This window comes from Pinus tabuliformis, chromosome 2_2 (assembly GCF_031772625.1).
Source record: "Pinus tabuliformis cultivar Carrire ecotype Pingquan chromosome 2_2, CPIR1, whole genome shotgun sequence".
In the NCBI taxonomy this organism is placed as follows: Eukaryota; Viridiplantae; Streptophyta; class Pinopsida; order Pinales; family Pinaceae; genus Pinus; species Pinus tabuliformis.
The window spans coordinates 616,496,200-616,512,288 of record NC_142300.1 but is presented as its reverse complement, the minus strand read 5'-3'; the positions used below and the strand labels follow the sequence as shown (position 1 = coordinate 616,512,288).

The 16,089-nt window shown below is 39.3% G+C and overlaps 1 pseudogene across 1 annotated transcript in view; it reads left to right on the top strand.

Annotated features, from left to right (window-relative positions):
* Positions 1-16,089, top strand: part of LOC149194163 (putative LRR receptor-like serine/threonine-protein kinase At1g06840) — a 314,494-nt pseudogene that overhangs the window by 80,897 nt on the left and 217,508 nt on the right. Inside the window, exons 7-9 of the transcript XR_016255078.1 lie at positions 10,186-10,329; positions 10,524-10,595; positions 10,811-10,882. The product of XR_016255078.1 is annotated as a putative LRR receptor-like serine/threonine-protein kinase At1g06840 (transcript). The remainder of the gene's footprint in view (positions 1-10,185; positions 10,330-10,523; positions 10,596-10,810; positions 10,883-16,089) is intronic.

The following is a 16,089-nucleotide window of genomic DNA, read 5'->3' as shown; positions in this document are numbered from 1 at the left end:
GGCCCCCACGTATACTTAAGCACAATGAAATAACTTCTACTGTTGATTTGGGGTAGCATCAGATGTGCTCTAGCCACAAAATTTGGTGGAGAGGTTGGGGCACATGAGATCTCCAATACCGAAAAAGGGTTTGAGCAGATTCTAAACAGATCAGGAGATATTAAAATAATTAATATTTTTAATGGAGTCCCTAAGTCTAAACTTAGGGAAATAAAATATTAATGTGTATTAATATGAATCTGTGTTAGAGTGGTCTAAAAGACATGGATCAAGCTAGATCTAATCTTAGCTGTTGATTAGGGACTTAATCTCGACCGTTAATATGTCAACAGGAAAAGTATAAGAGGAGGCTTGAGGGTCACTTGGAGAACACACTAGATGATCAACCATTCTATTCTCTAGAGCGGGGTTTGCTAAGAGAGATAGAATCAGTGATTGGGAGAGCAGCTGAGGGGCATTGAGTATAGAGAGACAAAGAGGCAGAGATTGTGTCGGGATAGCAGTAGAGCAGCCAGAGAAAGAGACGCAGGAGCAGCCAGTGCTCACGCAGGGCCATGCAGAGGCAACTAAGTGCTGTGCAGAGCACTAGACTGGCCAGCGTAGCTTATGCAGAGACTCAGAGAGCTGACGTAGGGCCTCCTGGGGTTGACGCGGGCCAAGATAGGTTGACGCAGGGCCAATGTTGGGCTAGGAGAGGCTGACGCAGTCCAGATTGGGCAGACGCTAGGTTTTCATGGGCAGATTGGTGTTGAGTAGCTGCCGGAAGGATTATCCTGGGTTTCAGCCAGTAGATTTGTCCAAAACAAAGAGGTATTACTACTAGGATATTATTTGTTGGGTAGGCTAGTTTCGGCACCCAAATTGTACTCTGATATTGCTTAATAAGAAAACCCTCAGATAGTTACACCGGTTTTCCCGCATTGGATTTTTCCGGGGACATTGGTCCAAAAGTAATGGTGTCATGTGGTGTGTTTCTTCTTGTTTCTTTTAGTTGCTGATCTGTAATATGTTGAGCATGCATTGGTGTTTATTTTCAGTATTTACTTTGTAAATAACTTGTTAAAGAAAAATTAACAAGTAGGTAGGAATAAATCAGGAAAAGTGCATGAAGGGTTTCTAAATTAAGTAAACTTAGGAACTTCAACATCTTCTAAGTCTAGCCTCCTAATAAAATTGAATGGGCCCCCATAACCTCCAAAATTGCCCCCAAAATGTAGAAATTAATACTGCTCCAAAATAATTTAGGAAGGGACATGACATGAAGGGTGTAGCACAAACATGTCACTTCCCCTTAGGGGTTGGAGGCACCTAATAGAGTCATTTATTAGCCACTCCAACCTAGGGAGGTAACACCTTTGCGAGCTCAAGGCCTCAAATTTGGAAGGGAAGCTATGTATGAAATGTCAAATTGCCCATTACTTACAAGCTTGGTTCAATTAGTTGAAAAAATGATTAAATGTAACTAATGATACAAGTTGCAACATTGAATGGTACGTGTACTTAGTAAGTGGTTCCATCATGGGATGGGCAACTTAAGTAGGGCCCTAGTCCTCTAGAGTGACCTATGACACCCATAGGTGATTTGTTGAGAGCCATGGGATGATGCACCTCCAACACCCATAACCTTGCATCACGTTGCCCAACATTGTTGACTTACATGGGATGATGCACCTATATCGACTTCCCCCCCCTGGCTTACCGCTAATAAAGAAGGGATATAGTTGATTCATAACCTAGAGGAGGATGGTATCACACCTTGAGACATGTGAGGGCTAGAAACACCTTGAGATCCCTCAACATTGGAGCAGGGACAGGCATATCGACCTCTTGGAGACCCATCAGACCCATTCTTGTGCCCCAAGACCACAATTGGGGTCCACAAAGGATTTTGTCAGAGATCTAGGGGCCAACCCATAGAACATGATTTTAGAGGGCCTATACATTCATATTGGCACCTGAAGCCCTCAACATCAGCCCTAAAGGAGGCTATGCTAGCATATCGTCAACATTTCAGCTTGCACATGGGGAGGTTTAATTCTATTTCTCAAAGGCTACAAGGTCGGATTGTGACTTGCATATTATGACACATTATTTTATGATTTCTAGGGGGCTCATAGTCTACTTAGGATTTTGGATTCCTCATATAAATAGAGGAACATGTCATTGTAACTTCTCATCTTCACATCACTTGAGATTTTTGACCTAGTTAGTTGAACTTGGACTTGCACTGTTGAGGAAAATTTGGATGTTGTGGATGCATTTTGATATTTGGAGCTGATCTTGTTCATCTTTGGAGCTATACTTTGGTCATATGAATGGAAATCTTGCATGTTATCTTGTAAGTTGTACCTAATTGTTGAATACTTATTGTTATATGTCTAATGTATGGAATTATTGATTCTAGGTTATGCTAAATTGTGCCCTAATTTGTTGAAGATAAATTGAATGTTGTCTAGATGAATATTGCATGCATTACCCATACATAGCATGTTATGAATTGTCCTAGTGGTGAACTCTAGTAGCTCTCCCATGAAAAAATCATTTTTCCATTTCAGAGGTAAATGCTTGAAATCTTGTTGCTAGGGCATCAAAATTTCGCCCTCCTTAGCATTGAAAAATGTAACTAGGTTCGGTCTTCATAATGACATGTGTAAATGCGATTTTATGTAATTGATGAAAAGAAGAAAAATAAAATTATTATTGTAATGCTTGTCTCATGGGTTTCATGAGCAAGGAATTTTATTTTAGTGATGGCTCCCATTTTGAGCCTTTAGAATTTGTCACCTAGTCAAAAAAGTCAATTTGAGACTATGTCATGTATGAAGTACCCTTCTTAGGCATGTTACATTTTGTATGAGTCATTAGATAAGTATAAATAGCCCTCCAAGACAAGCACAAGCATCTCTCTTCAAGTCGGCTTCAAAAGGAATAATAATATGTTTTCAAAGGACACATCGACTCATCTTCTTGTCAAGTCGGCTTATTATCATGGCAAACAACTATAAATAGACCACTTGACCTCATTTCAGAGCAAGGATTTTCGGTCAAGTTCTGAAGTTAGTAAGTAGTGCGAAGATTAGCGAAAGGGAGTGTTATGGTCAGTGAAAAGAAGGAAAGGAAGATCGAAGTCCCTAACATGTTTTTGGGTATGTTTTGAGGGCTGAAGTTATCCACAAGTGTGAGGAATATTTGCTGTCCAAATTGTAGAAAGAAGCTAAAGTCTAACAGTCAGATTTGAGGACAAATCAAGAGAAAACAAGGGTGTATCTGTGGCCGAGTTACCAAGGAAATGAACCCCCTCTAAAGCGAAGGGAATCAAGACATAAAGGGAAGGTCTTGTGAATGAATTAGGGTTTTTGAATTAGGGTCAGCAATTGCAGACCTAATTCAAGGAGGCTGAAAGTTTGAAGCTGAAGGATGCCAGAGCTGAAGAGGAGCCGAGAGGAAGGAAGGAGCAGAAGGTTGACTACCGTTGACTAAGGATTTCATCAAGAACTTGTGTCTTGGTCTTGGAGTGGCAAATAGGTTAAGCGTCTTGGTCTTGGTACTCGTCAATTAGAATCTTTGCTGTCCAAACTGCAGAAAGAAGCCGAAGTCTAATAGTCAGATTTGAGGACAAATCAAGAGAAGACAAGGATGTATCTCTAGCCAAGTTACCAAGGAAATGAACTCCCTCTAAAGTGAAGGATGCCAGAGCTGAAGAGGAGCCGAGAGGAAGGAAGGAGCAGAAGGTTGACTACCGTTGACTAAGGATTTCATCAAGAAGTTGTGTCTTGGTCTTGGAGTGGCAAATAGGTCAAGCGTCTTGGTCTTGGTATTCGTCAATTAGAATCTTTGCTGTCCAAACTGCAGAAAGAAGCCGAAGTCTAACAGTCAGATTTGAGGACAAATCAAGAGAAGACAAGGGTGTATCTCTAGCCAAGTTACCAAGGAAATGAACTCCCTCTAAAGTGAAGGGAATCGAGTCATAAAGGGAAGGTCTTGTGAATGAATTAGGGTTTCCGAATTAGGGTCAACAACTATAGACCTAATTCAAGGAGGCTAAAAGTCTGAAGCTGAAGGAAGCTGAAGAGGAGCTGAGAGGAAGGAAGGAGCAGAAGGTTGACTATTGTTGACTAAGGATCTCATCAAGGGAACTTGTGTCTTGGTCTTGGAGTGGAAAATAGGTCAAGGGTCTTGGTCTTGGTATTCGTCAATTGGAATCTCTATAAGAAGAAGAATTTGTTCGGGTTTTCCTCTTAAGAAGGAGAGATTTTGGCCGTGGTTGATAGTCTATATTCTGTGTCTCTTGTCTCTTTATGTTTATGCATTGGCAGTTGTTTGATGAAAAGGAACACTAATAATCTAAGGAAGATCTTAATCTAAGAAAGTAAAAGTAATTCACAAGCAGTTACTAATTAGAGAGGAATCACTTAATCTTGATGCCCTAGATTTCTCAACATGGTATCAGAGCTAAGGTGACTAAGTCAAGGATGGGCATCTTATCAAGGGACACTCAAGGATCAAATCTCAAGGAAGGCATCAAAGCGAAGATCATCTTGAAGTCAAGATCTACAAAGAAAGCATCAAAACCCTAGATTCCTACCATTGAAGACATCATCAAGAAGTCATCATTGATCTTCATCAACAAGACTTCACCATCAAAAGGGATCTCCCTCTCTGTGAGATCAAGGATCATTATTGAAGAAAACTATCTTCATCAAAGAGAAGTTTTCTATTCTCTATATCATCATCAACATCAAGGAAGCAACAAGGACAAGGAGCATCCTATCAAGTAAGTATATTTATGTCCACATCTTAATCTATCAAAATGTCTTTTTGCAAAGAAAGGGACAAATTGGTTGGGGCTTCAAACTATTTTGCATGGAAGAAAAGGACAGATCAAAGGATCTATCACTAAACCAAGAAAGAAGATGCTCAAGCTCTTGCCAAGTATATGAAAGGGGAAGTTAGGGCTCAAAGGATTCTCATAAAATGCATCAAGGATAAACTTGAAACTTCAAAAGAAATCTATGACTAATTGGTAGAGTTATATTCCGTAAGCACTACTGGAGAAGTCATCTCATTAAGGAAAGAACTCTAAAAGCTGAAGATGTCAAGGGAAGATGGAATATCCTCATATTGTATGAGGATATCTGAAATCGGGATCAACTACAAGATCTGGCAGAAGTCACGTCTGATAGAGAAATGACTACAATTGTACTTAATCCACTAGTGGAGGGGTGGGGTAACTTTACTTCAAGTGTTTATGGGAAGAAAGAAACTACTCCATTCTAGGATCTATGGTCACTGTGCAAGATTGAAGAATCTAGACTAAGGGTCATCACAAAGGTAGTTTTGATTTTAATGTTCATTCCTTTTTTTTTAACAAATATCTTGATAGGCTTATGTAAGGTTGCCGAGGGAAAATCTATGGAAGTCTTCCACCACCAATGTCTATGTAGTAGGATGAAAGATCCTTAAGGAGACATGGCATGAAGGAAGGCCAGATATGGACCGATGGATCACTTTCTGATGATGACATGACTAACTCATGGATGAAAGTGATGGATGGCCTGTGCCCTATGAAGAAGTCCTAATACATAAAGACTTCTGAATAACGAAAAGAAGTTCATGACATTGTGAGGAGAAATTCTTCAAGCAACTGATTGTCCCAACATCTCCACCTAAGGAGTTGTTGTAGGTCCCTAATTAAGAGGGAGCTTGGAAACAAGTTTTCTTGGAAGAAAATTGGAAGCAAAAATTCCTAAGCCAAGAGGGAGTTTAAGTACATTCCTTTATTGGAATAGATATTTCCTCCCTAATTAAGAGGGAGAGATAGACACATCATTCTTGTCTTCACTTGACAGAATGGAGGATTGGTTAAACATGTGGCATTTGATGCTCTTTGAGGATGTGTTAGGGCATCCAAGATAAGAGTAGTTGTAGAGGACCAATACTCTTTGAGGACTGGGAATCCAAGATAAGAATAGTCCTAGTGGAACACACTTGAGAACCCGGGTGGGGTATATTCTGAGAGAGACAATGATGTGGGTGTCTATACATCATTTGTCTCACCAACATTGTGCTAAAATCTCATGGAGAGATAGATTTGTTAGTCAAGGCCTTGCCATGTGACAATGTTGGTTGATATGATGCTACACAGATGGGTTACCAATCCGAATCTTCTTATGTGAAATTCTTTAGATTGACAATGACCAAGTACCATTATGAATACCTCCCTAGTTAAGAGGGAGTGTTGAAAAATGTAACTAGGTTCAGTCTTCATAATAACATGTGTAAATGTCATTTATGTAATTGATGAAAAGAAGAATAATATAATTATTATTGTAATGTTTGTCTCATGGCTTTCATGAGCAAGGAATTTTATTTTAGTGATGGCTCCCATTGTGAGCATTTAGGATTTGTCATCTCGTCCTAAAATTCAATTTGAGTCTATGTCATGTATGAAAGACCCTTCTTCAGCATGTTACATTTTGTATGAGTCATTAGATAAGTATAAATAGCCCTCAAATACAAGCACAAGCATCTCCCTTCAAGTCGGGTTGAAAATGAAAAATGATATCTTTTGAAAGGACATGTCGGCTCATCTTCCTATCAAGTCGGCTTATTATAATGGAAAACAATTATAATTAGGGCACTCGGCCTCATTTCGGAGAAAGGATTTTCAGTCAAGTTCTGAAGTTAGTAAGTAGTGTGAAGATCAGTGAAAGGGAGTCTTATGGTCGACGAAAAGAAGGGAAAGAAGATTGAAGTCCCTAGCATTGTTGTGGGTTTGTTTTGGGGGTTGAAGTTATCCACATGTGCGAGGAATCTTTGCTGTCTAAACTGCAGAAAGGAGCCAAAATCTAACAGTCAGATTTGAGGACAAATCAAGAGAAGACAAGGGTGTATCACTAGCTTAGTTACCAAGGAAGGGAACTCCCTAAAGTGAAGGGAATCAAGTCATAAAGGGAAGGTCATGTGAATGAATTAGGGTCAACAATTGCACACCTAATTCAAGGAGGTCGAAAGTATAAAGCCGAAGGAAGCTAGAGCTCAAGAGGAGTCGAGAGGAAGGAAGGAGCAAAAGGTTGACTATCGTTGGTTAACGATCTCATCAAGGGAACTTGTGTCTTGCTCTTGGGGTGGCAAATAGGTCAAGGTTCTTGGTCTTGGTATTCGTCAATTGGAATCTCTATAAGAAGAAGAATTTGTTCGGGTTTTCCACTCAAGAAGTAGAGGTTTTGGCCCTAGATGATAGCCTATATTCTCTCTCTTGTGTCTATATGATTTATGCATTGGTAGCTATTTCATGAAAAAGAACACTAATAATCTAAGTAAAGGAAGATCCTAATCTAAGAAAGTAAAAAGCATTCACAAGCAGTTACTAATTAAAGAGAAAACACTTAATCTCGATGCCCTAGGTTTCTCAACACTTAGAAACTTATTGGCTGATCCGTCTCATCCTAGACTCCATTTTCCCAAGGGAAAAGGGACTAGTCTTCTTGGTTGGTGATCAAACCTTACTTTTATCCATAATTCTCTCTCTATTTTTCGGTCCCTTAAGCTTAAGATTTCAAACTAGGTCTTGGTGCAAATGCCTAGGCAAGGTGAGTTTCGGTGAGTGGAGGGCCTAAACATCAAGAGTATAGTATTTGCCACTAAATCTATCGTTTTGGTGGGCATCCACCTCAATTTCATCCATAAATTTTCTTGCCCTATTTGTTTTCCCTAAGAGGGAAACCCTAGTTTTGTCTTGTTTAAACTTAGAGACTTTCTTGAAGGTTTCATGAGCCTTGATGTCGCTGGTACATATCATTGGAAACCTTTTCCCTTGGCCTTGGCCTTTGGATACTCCAACATAGCAAATTGCTCAAACCCTAGCTCTTGTGCTTGAAACCCTAGGTCTTTACATAGAAAGTGAATTGCCTCCAAAGGAAGCATTAAACCATTGTTGCGTCTTTCTTGTAGAAGCCCTAGCCAAGTCACCTCACACATTATACTTAGAATATTTGCCTAAGGTGACCTTCACACAAATTGGGATTCCTTCCATTGGTTAAAATCAGTGTGGAAAAAGTCGGGATTAAATCCACAACCTGATTTTTTTTCAGAAAAACAATTAAATCGGCCGACTTTTTGCAGACTTTTTCATTACCGAAAAAATCACGATTTAATCGAATTAATCCCAATTCTATCGGTACTCGACCGAAAAATTCGGCCATCTCTCCTAGGTCACAAATAAGAGGCCAAAAAGGGCGAAAAAGACATTTTCTTGCTGTTTTTGCTCCCATTCGTCCCTGTGGAGAGAGTAGCTGTTTTCCATTTCCCAAGACGAGGAGATTTGCTGGTTTTGTGGTGGGGATTTGGAGATTTCAGATTTGTCCACTGCTCAACGTGAGAGATTCAAAGTGTCGAATTGCTGCTACCAGGTACGTATTTTAATTTCTCTCTTAGCCCCTTTTTACACAAATGGCTTCGTAAATCTTTCTATAATTTTATTAGTTTGTTTACAGCTTATTTTTGCCTAGAATTTTGAATCAAAACATTGTTTAGAATCTAGATTGAAGCAAAACTTCAACTTTCAAGAATAAAATGACAAAAATTCAAACCCTTGTTTACTGAATCTAAGTGTTTTCAAGTGACTGAGAAGAGGCATTTAAAATCTAAAATCAACAATTGATACCACTGCTGCATGGAGGGTCGAGACTGAGAGGCCGACCATGGACTCATTCCGAATTGGTTAGATGTGGATCTAGAGGAGGTAGCAGTTGCAGGGGAGGGAGAGCCAGCGGTAGAGGAGGAGGAGCAACATCAGGATCAGGAGGCAGAGCTGGATGAGGATGATGATGAGGAGGTGACACCATCTAGGATGGGCAGCTGCAGCGTAGGACAAAGGCCACCGCTTTTATCGGCTTCTAGAGGACAACTGACTCCATTTGTATTTCCAGGGACTGTGCCTTCTTCCTCTAGAGGAAAAGGCAAAGCCATTCTCTATTCTCGTAAAAGGGGTAGAGGATCTCAGTGACTAATTACTTTGTGACATGTAGATGACTCATGATATACATTTATTATATTTTTTGTTGATATTTTGACTCTTGAGAGTTGAGACTCAGATAAGACTCAAGATTCAGGAGTTGATTCACTATTTTGATATGTAATATAGCACTAGACTTCATATACATATTAATATATTATATATTAGCTTTCTTTACATGTTTATGTGTAAATGCATTTATTTGATCATGATGTTGTGGATACTCTAGATGTGAAAAAAACATTAAATGAATATTTTTGTGTTTTTTAAAATTTTGCCGACTTTTTGCTGATTTTTTAAAAAAACTCCCGACTTTAACGAGTTTTTCAACTTTTCGACCCTTGCCGATTTAATCCCAACTTCGACTTTTTCCACATTGGTTAAAATCCATAAAGAGAAGGGGGTTTAGGCTATGGTGACATTTGGCCACTACCACATTGTTGTCTCTCGGTCTAGTTTATGCCTTGTAGGTTTTTCCTCTCCAATGCCTGCTAGATTTTGCGGCAACCCTCGCAATAGAAATGTCCTTCTTGCTCTTGTGCTATGCCTCTCCATTGGCTTGTATGTTTATATTTGTCTCTTAGGTCACTTAGAAGTTAGGAAGGCCTTCTTTCCTTCAAGAGCCCTCCAACTCAACCTTAACAATAAATTAGAACTTCCTTGGGTTCCAAGCCCACTCCTTTGGGTCCAAAACCCCAAACTTTGAGTGCATTGCCCACACACTTACTTTGTGGGTGTTTCTCTCTCACAAGCCTAGCACCAAGGACATGTGAGAGTACCTCCCGATGCTATCCAATTTCAACAGTGTTATTAACAGATTTTGATTTATCAATTTTCATAAGTGTCAGTCCTACATCCATTGGTACCCTGTTGGGAATCCAATCTCCCATTATGAACTTTTTCAGCAACTCCAATGGATATTTTGATTGTTAAGTAAAATATTCTATATTTCTGTTGCCAAACTTTGATTCTGATACTATTCCTTACTTTTACATCAATGAGCAGTTTTAATATTAGGTAGATACTTTACAAATTAATGCATGAATTCTGTTTAAAAGAAGGTAATTCTGAAATCAGAGAAGGAATTTATGTCTTGTTCTTTCCTTGCTATATTTTAGAATCTTTTATGAATGCTCTGAGATGTGACCATTCCTTCTGTTATGTTATAGGCTTCTGAATGGCAACCAGTTATCAGGTCCATTGCCTGAAGAGCTTGGTTACCTTCACCATTTGATCAGATTACAAATTGATCAGAACAACATATCGGGGCCGATACCAAAGTCCTTTGGAAACCTGAAAAAAGCATTGCACATGTGAGTTCTTTGTGATTGCGATCAAGTTTTCTGTACAGAAATATATTATGGCAGAAATATTGGAAATATGAATTTCTTTGACTTACAGGCTAACCAGCTTCTAGGGAAAGGTTAACATGTTGGGAATTAAAGACTATGTACTCATTGAAAATTCTCTAATTCCTTAGATTTGGTGTTATGTACTTTGTATGCAGTCATATGAATAATAACTCACTGAGTGATCAAATACCAAAGGAGCTTTCCAAACTTCCAGAGTTGATTCATCTGTAAGTTCTGGCCTTTGTTTAAAATTATCTTGACGTACAATGTGTAAGGTATTAGTCTGAAAATTGTGGAATTCTAGTTTTTCTAGATATACTGTATACGTTAAGGACAAAACTTAAAGTATATTTCCAACTATTTGCATTTGCTATGCATTGTTACTTGCATACAATAAGGTTGTTACCCTTTGGCTGAAATTGTATGTATTTTGTTTTTGCAGTTTATTGGACACTAACAACTTGACAGGTGAACTTCCCCCTGAATTAGCAAATATGCCAAAACTGGAAATATTGTAAGTTTCTTTCATAAATGTGAGTTCTAGTAGAATATATCATACCTATTTAAATTTCTGACCTCCTAAAAACATTGAAGAACTAGACAGTTATTATTATTATTTTTAAATTTTATTTTACTTCAGAGGATATTGTAAAGCATTGTCACTATAAGAATTTGATGGAAAATTCCACATTTTGATAGTTAAGTTGGTTTCTATATCAATCATTACTTTTCTATTTGGGACCCCAGAGAGGAATAAGAGAGCAAGCATGATTATTATAAATACAACAGTCAATAAAAATATTTCCCTGTACATTTTAATTTCATAACCAAACACCATGACATATTATTAATCAGATAATGTTACATAAAAATTTGAACAGCTTGCTGCACCTCAAAGTGACCAACAGAAGAACATTAATCTCAATATTAATGTGCTTTTAAGGAACCTATATAACCATACAATGATACATGTGAAACCTTTTTTTGGGTGCCTGCCTTTAGGAAAAGGTAGTTTTGAAGGGATTATGTGTGGTCCATTGGGTGATTTAATAATAATATTTTGTATCTTATTGTGATCAAGATTCAGGGGTTCATATGCAGTTTGCAGCCCAGAAATCTTCTAAATAGAAAAGTATGCAACACTATAGTGAATAATTAATAGGAAGGAAACAAACAAACAAGAAGAAAACAAGTTTATGTATCCTCAATTCAATGTTGTGGAAGCATCAGATATGCGAATCACTGTTGCAGGGTCGACAAACTTGTAACCCACTAATGTAATTCTCATGGCCTATCATGTTAGAACAGAAACCTCACAAATCACTGCCATGAAAACCAAAATTTTGCAATCATATACAAGACATTCATGCAAAATCAAGCTCTGTGGTAGCAAGATTCCTTGATCTATTTCTTTACCTGTTTCTAAAGGAGTTTCGGCAGGCAGGAGGGATATGGCTTGTATCAGGGGTGATTGACCCTGATAGAGTTATCAGGCAAGAGCCGCATGTTGAAATATTCACCGATACAGAGAAGGGTGCGGGGGGGAAGGGGTGGGGGTGGTGAATCAGTATTAGGCACTTTTTACTATTTTAATCATTTCATGTAAACATTAACAATTAACATTGCCATTCAACAATGCACAATATCGCACACAGTACACAAGAGTGTTTTACGTGGAAAATCAAGCTAGAGAAAACCATAGAATGCTTTTAATATATATCTTAAAGATTACATCAACAAGAAGCTCCAACTTCCAAGATTCTCTAGCAAAGGCTAGAAGCAGGAACTAACCCCTTGGTTTTATTAGCTCCAATTAAAAGGGTGCACCAAGACCCTGCAAGCACTAACTTGCTGCCCTAGCACCACCCTACCACCTTGAAGATTGAAGATGTTCTCCGACTGCAACCTGAACAAGTCTTCGGTCTCCTCCATGCACCACCCTACCACCCTTATGATAAGATAACTGAATAAGATATATTACACTTGATATGCTACTCAGCCATTGCGCTTGATTACTCCATTACATAACCACTGCTTTGACCACACTGTTGTCAATAACACTGCTGTAATGCGTCTGCTTCTGTCCAACTCTCATAGCACTGTCACATTACTGCTGTCAGTGGTCTTGGTATCACTGCTATCAACTCCACACACTGACGCTGCATTGCCTTTGTTTTTTTCCAATAGCCACTCATTGGTATGCTTTCATACCTTGTAACAATAGTACTGTCAATAATTTAATACGAAAACCTCTCTGCAGTACCAACCCTATTTCTACCCAATGCATAAACACTGCCAAACCCTAGCAGCATGTTACCACACAATCTAGCAGGGCCCTAGGAAGGGAAGACCAAAGGGACAACTACTAGACTGAGTGACAACAATGGGACAATGACCCACTATCACCTCAGTCAAGGGCCCCTGCTCTTTACAAACTTTCATTAATAGTAGGAGTCCTGGTAACTTGGTAAGAAGGGAATCACTTAGAATGGATAGATCTATGTTTTAAGTGTGAAGTGATTGCACCAAGCCCATTCAAGGGAGACACAACAATTGCTCAATGCTTCAAGGAAGCTAACACGTTCTCCAAGAAAAGCTTTAAGATGGAGAGATCAAGACTTAGGGTTTTAGATATGATAACGATAATAGGTATTTCTAAGGTCAAGACTCTAGGAGATGAGGAAGGACCTTTCAAGGAAGCTGTATGTGATTCTTTAATGCTTCTAAGAGGCTCTTCGCTTCCTTTGAAAGACCTAGGAAAGACTTCTGCTAGACCTACTGTTTTATGAATAATCATGGGAAGGAATTCTTCCAAGGTACTCACTAGGTCAAGGAAAACAAGGATAAAGTCTTTCTTATGATTTATTCCAATGAATAGTATGCTCATACGACCATCATGAAAGCCACCTATCTAAGGAAATACAAGCTAGGTTTCCCTTCTAGGGCACACCTAGGGCACAATAATTTATATATCGACCACCATGAGAAATAAATCAAAATTGGAGATTCTCTAGGCAAGACCTCAAGGATGAGTCTTTTCTGAACTAAATCGAAAAACTCACTCTCCAAAATATTTCACTTGATGCCCTAGCTAGCCGTCCTAGGAAAGAGAGGCCTAAAATTTAATGTTAATTTTAGTTAACAATGGTATGTTTTATGCTTAGCACGCTGCACAATTTACTTCAATGTTCCTTTAGTAGCCCAATAACAATTTCCAATTTCCAATAGCAATCACAATAATCACATTGATAGTAAGGGTAGATAGAATATAAAATAAATTGCAGAAGACAAGCCAAGACAAGAGGACACCAAATTTGGAATGCCTGGGAAAAACCCCAATGTGGGGAAAACCCTTTGATCAATTCTTCTTATTATTAAATCAAAAGTTCAACAAAGAGAGAGAGTACAAAAGTCAAATAGACTTGCCCAATACAACATCAAAACAACCTTGTAAATTTTTGCAGTCAGCTGCAGTCAAACTTTAGTCCTAACTAGAAAGTCAACCTTGGTCAAATCAACAACAAATCTTCCTCGAAGGAGCTCGGTCTTCCTTGGTCAAACTCAGCCGGATCGGGAGGATAAATTCAGCCCAAAACAACTCGATCAAACTCAGTCGAAGGAGAGAGAAGACTACTATAATTTTCTACAGTCAAACAACAGTCAACCCTGAAGTCAATGCAGGTCAACCAACCCAGAAATCCTCGGTTTATGTGCCCAGCAATATGGCCTGAAAAAATTGAACCTTTGACCCAAAAATCGAAGTCAAACTCAGTAAAAAATGTCGTGGTCAATGCTGGTCAAACCTGTCCCTGAAGTCTGAAATTCGACTTGTAATTTTTGCCCAGAAATTCTGTCTTCCTAGCTACACATGAGAGAGAGAGAGGTTGCCCAAGCTGTACGAACCAATTTGATGAAGAGAGAGAGAAGAATGTGTGAGTGATGGATGTCCAAATGAGGTGTGAGGTCTCTTGTATTTATACAATTTGTTGTGGGTGAAGAGACACATCCATTGGGCTTCTTGAGCTTACATAATGATGAAGTTGACCTGATCAATTTGCATATGTGTGGGCATAAATTCAAAATCACACTTCTGCTTGTTTGAATGGGATGATCTTTATATCAATCTTGGACCTCTCGAAAAGAGAAATCCAATGCAATCATTATTTCCATCAAATGAGTTGTCCCAAGGTGGAATTTGGCCCTAGTTGCCAATTTTAACATTCCCTCTCAACTAGGGAGAATTCCACCTACCAATCCATCTTTTGTCATCATCCCATCTTGTCGTCATGTACCATCTCTATCATCTCATCTCTGCTCTGTTGAACCATGAAGTAATAATGAAGAAGAATCGATCGAGAGTCAGTCACAAGACCTTACCACTCTCCACTGACAAAACTCAGTCCAAAGGTAGAACCTCAAATGATCCCAGATCAAGTTGTTGAACACCATGCATCCTAGACATAGGGAGTACGACAGTACATGATATGTCCATTGGTAGTGCTATGGTCCTTATCCACATTTCCCAACTCATTGGTCAGATGGGAGGTACTCCCCGTGAGTCCCGGACTACATGTGTAGGATGTATGCTGGGGCATCAGCAGGAGAAGGTGAACCACTCATCCTAATCATATGCCATAGGAGAAGGTGAACCTCTCATCCTATGCATATGTCAATCATAGGGGAAGGTGAACCACTCATCCTACACCCATGTGTCTAGTAGGAGAAGGTGAACCACTCACCCTACACACATGTCACCATGGGGTATCACAAGGGAAGGTGAACCACTCACCCTGTACATAGCGCACCACATAGGGCAAGGTGAACCACTCACCCTATACATAGTGCACCACATTGGGAAAGGTGAACCACTCATCCTATGGTTTCTCATAGCTCCAAGAAGTACCCCAAGCCCCCAGGAGCTCCCAAAGCTCAGTGTACAACTCAAGTCAGACCCTCATGAGAGGGTCTTTCCATGACTCCAAGTCTCTCTCATAAGGCTAAGAATTTGACCTTCCCCAAAGGCTTTGTGAGGATATCTACTTCCTGCTCATCAATCTTGATATGTTGGAGCCTTATTTCTTCTCGTTGTACCATATCCTGGATAAAGTGGTACTTGATATCAATGTGCTTGGAGCAGTCGTGGAACACAAGATTCTTTGAAAGGCGAATCCCACTCTAGTTGTCGCAGAAGATCACGATGGTATCCAACACATGCTCAAATAGCTCACTGAAGAGCTTCCTCAACCAAACAACTTCACAACAAGCCATACTAGCTGCAATGTATTCAGGCCTCGACAGTGGTTAGTGCCACTGATTTTTGCTTCCTGCTCATCCAAGAAATTGAAGTAGATCCCAATGAGAAGCAACATCTAGACGTGCTCTTACAATCCACCACACTCCCAACCTAATCAACATCTAAATATCCATGCAACCTCAAATTTTTGGCAGTGTATCTTAGTCCATAATAGATTGTGCCCCAGAGATATCTTAAGAGATTCTTAGACATAGTCTAATGTATGTGATGATGGTCGACAATAAATTGACTCAACGTGTTCACAACGACGCATATGTCAGGACGTGAGTTTACCAAGAACATCAGGGCCCCCACAAGTTGTCTATATTCAGAAGGGTTTGCCAATTCAGGGCCAAAAACACTTCCACATAGTTTTTTGAAGTTGAGTTACACAGAGTAGACACAGACTTGCAATCTACCATCGCACA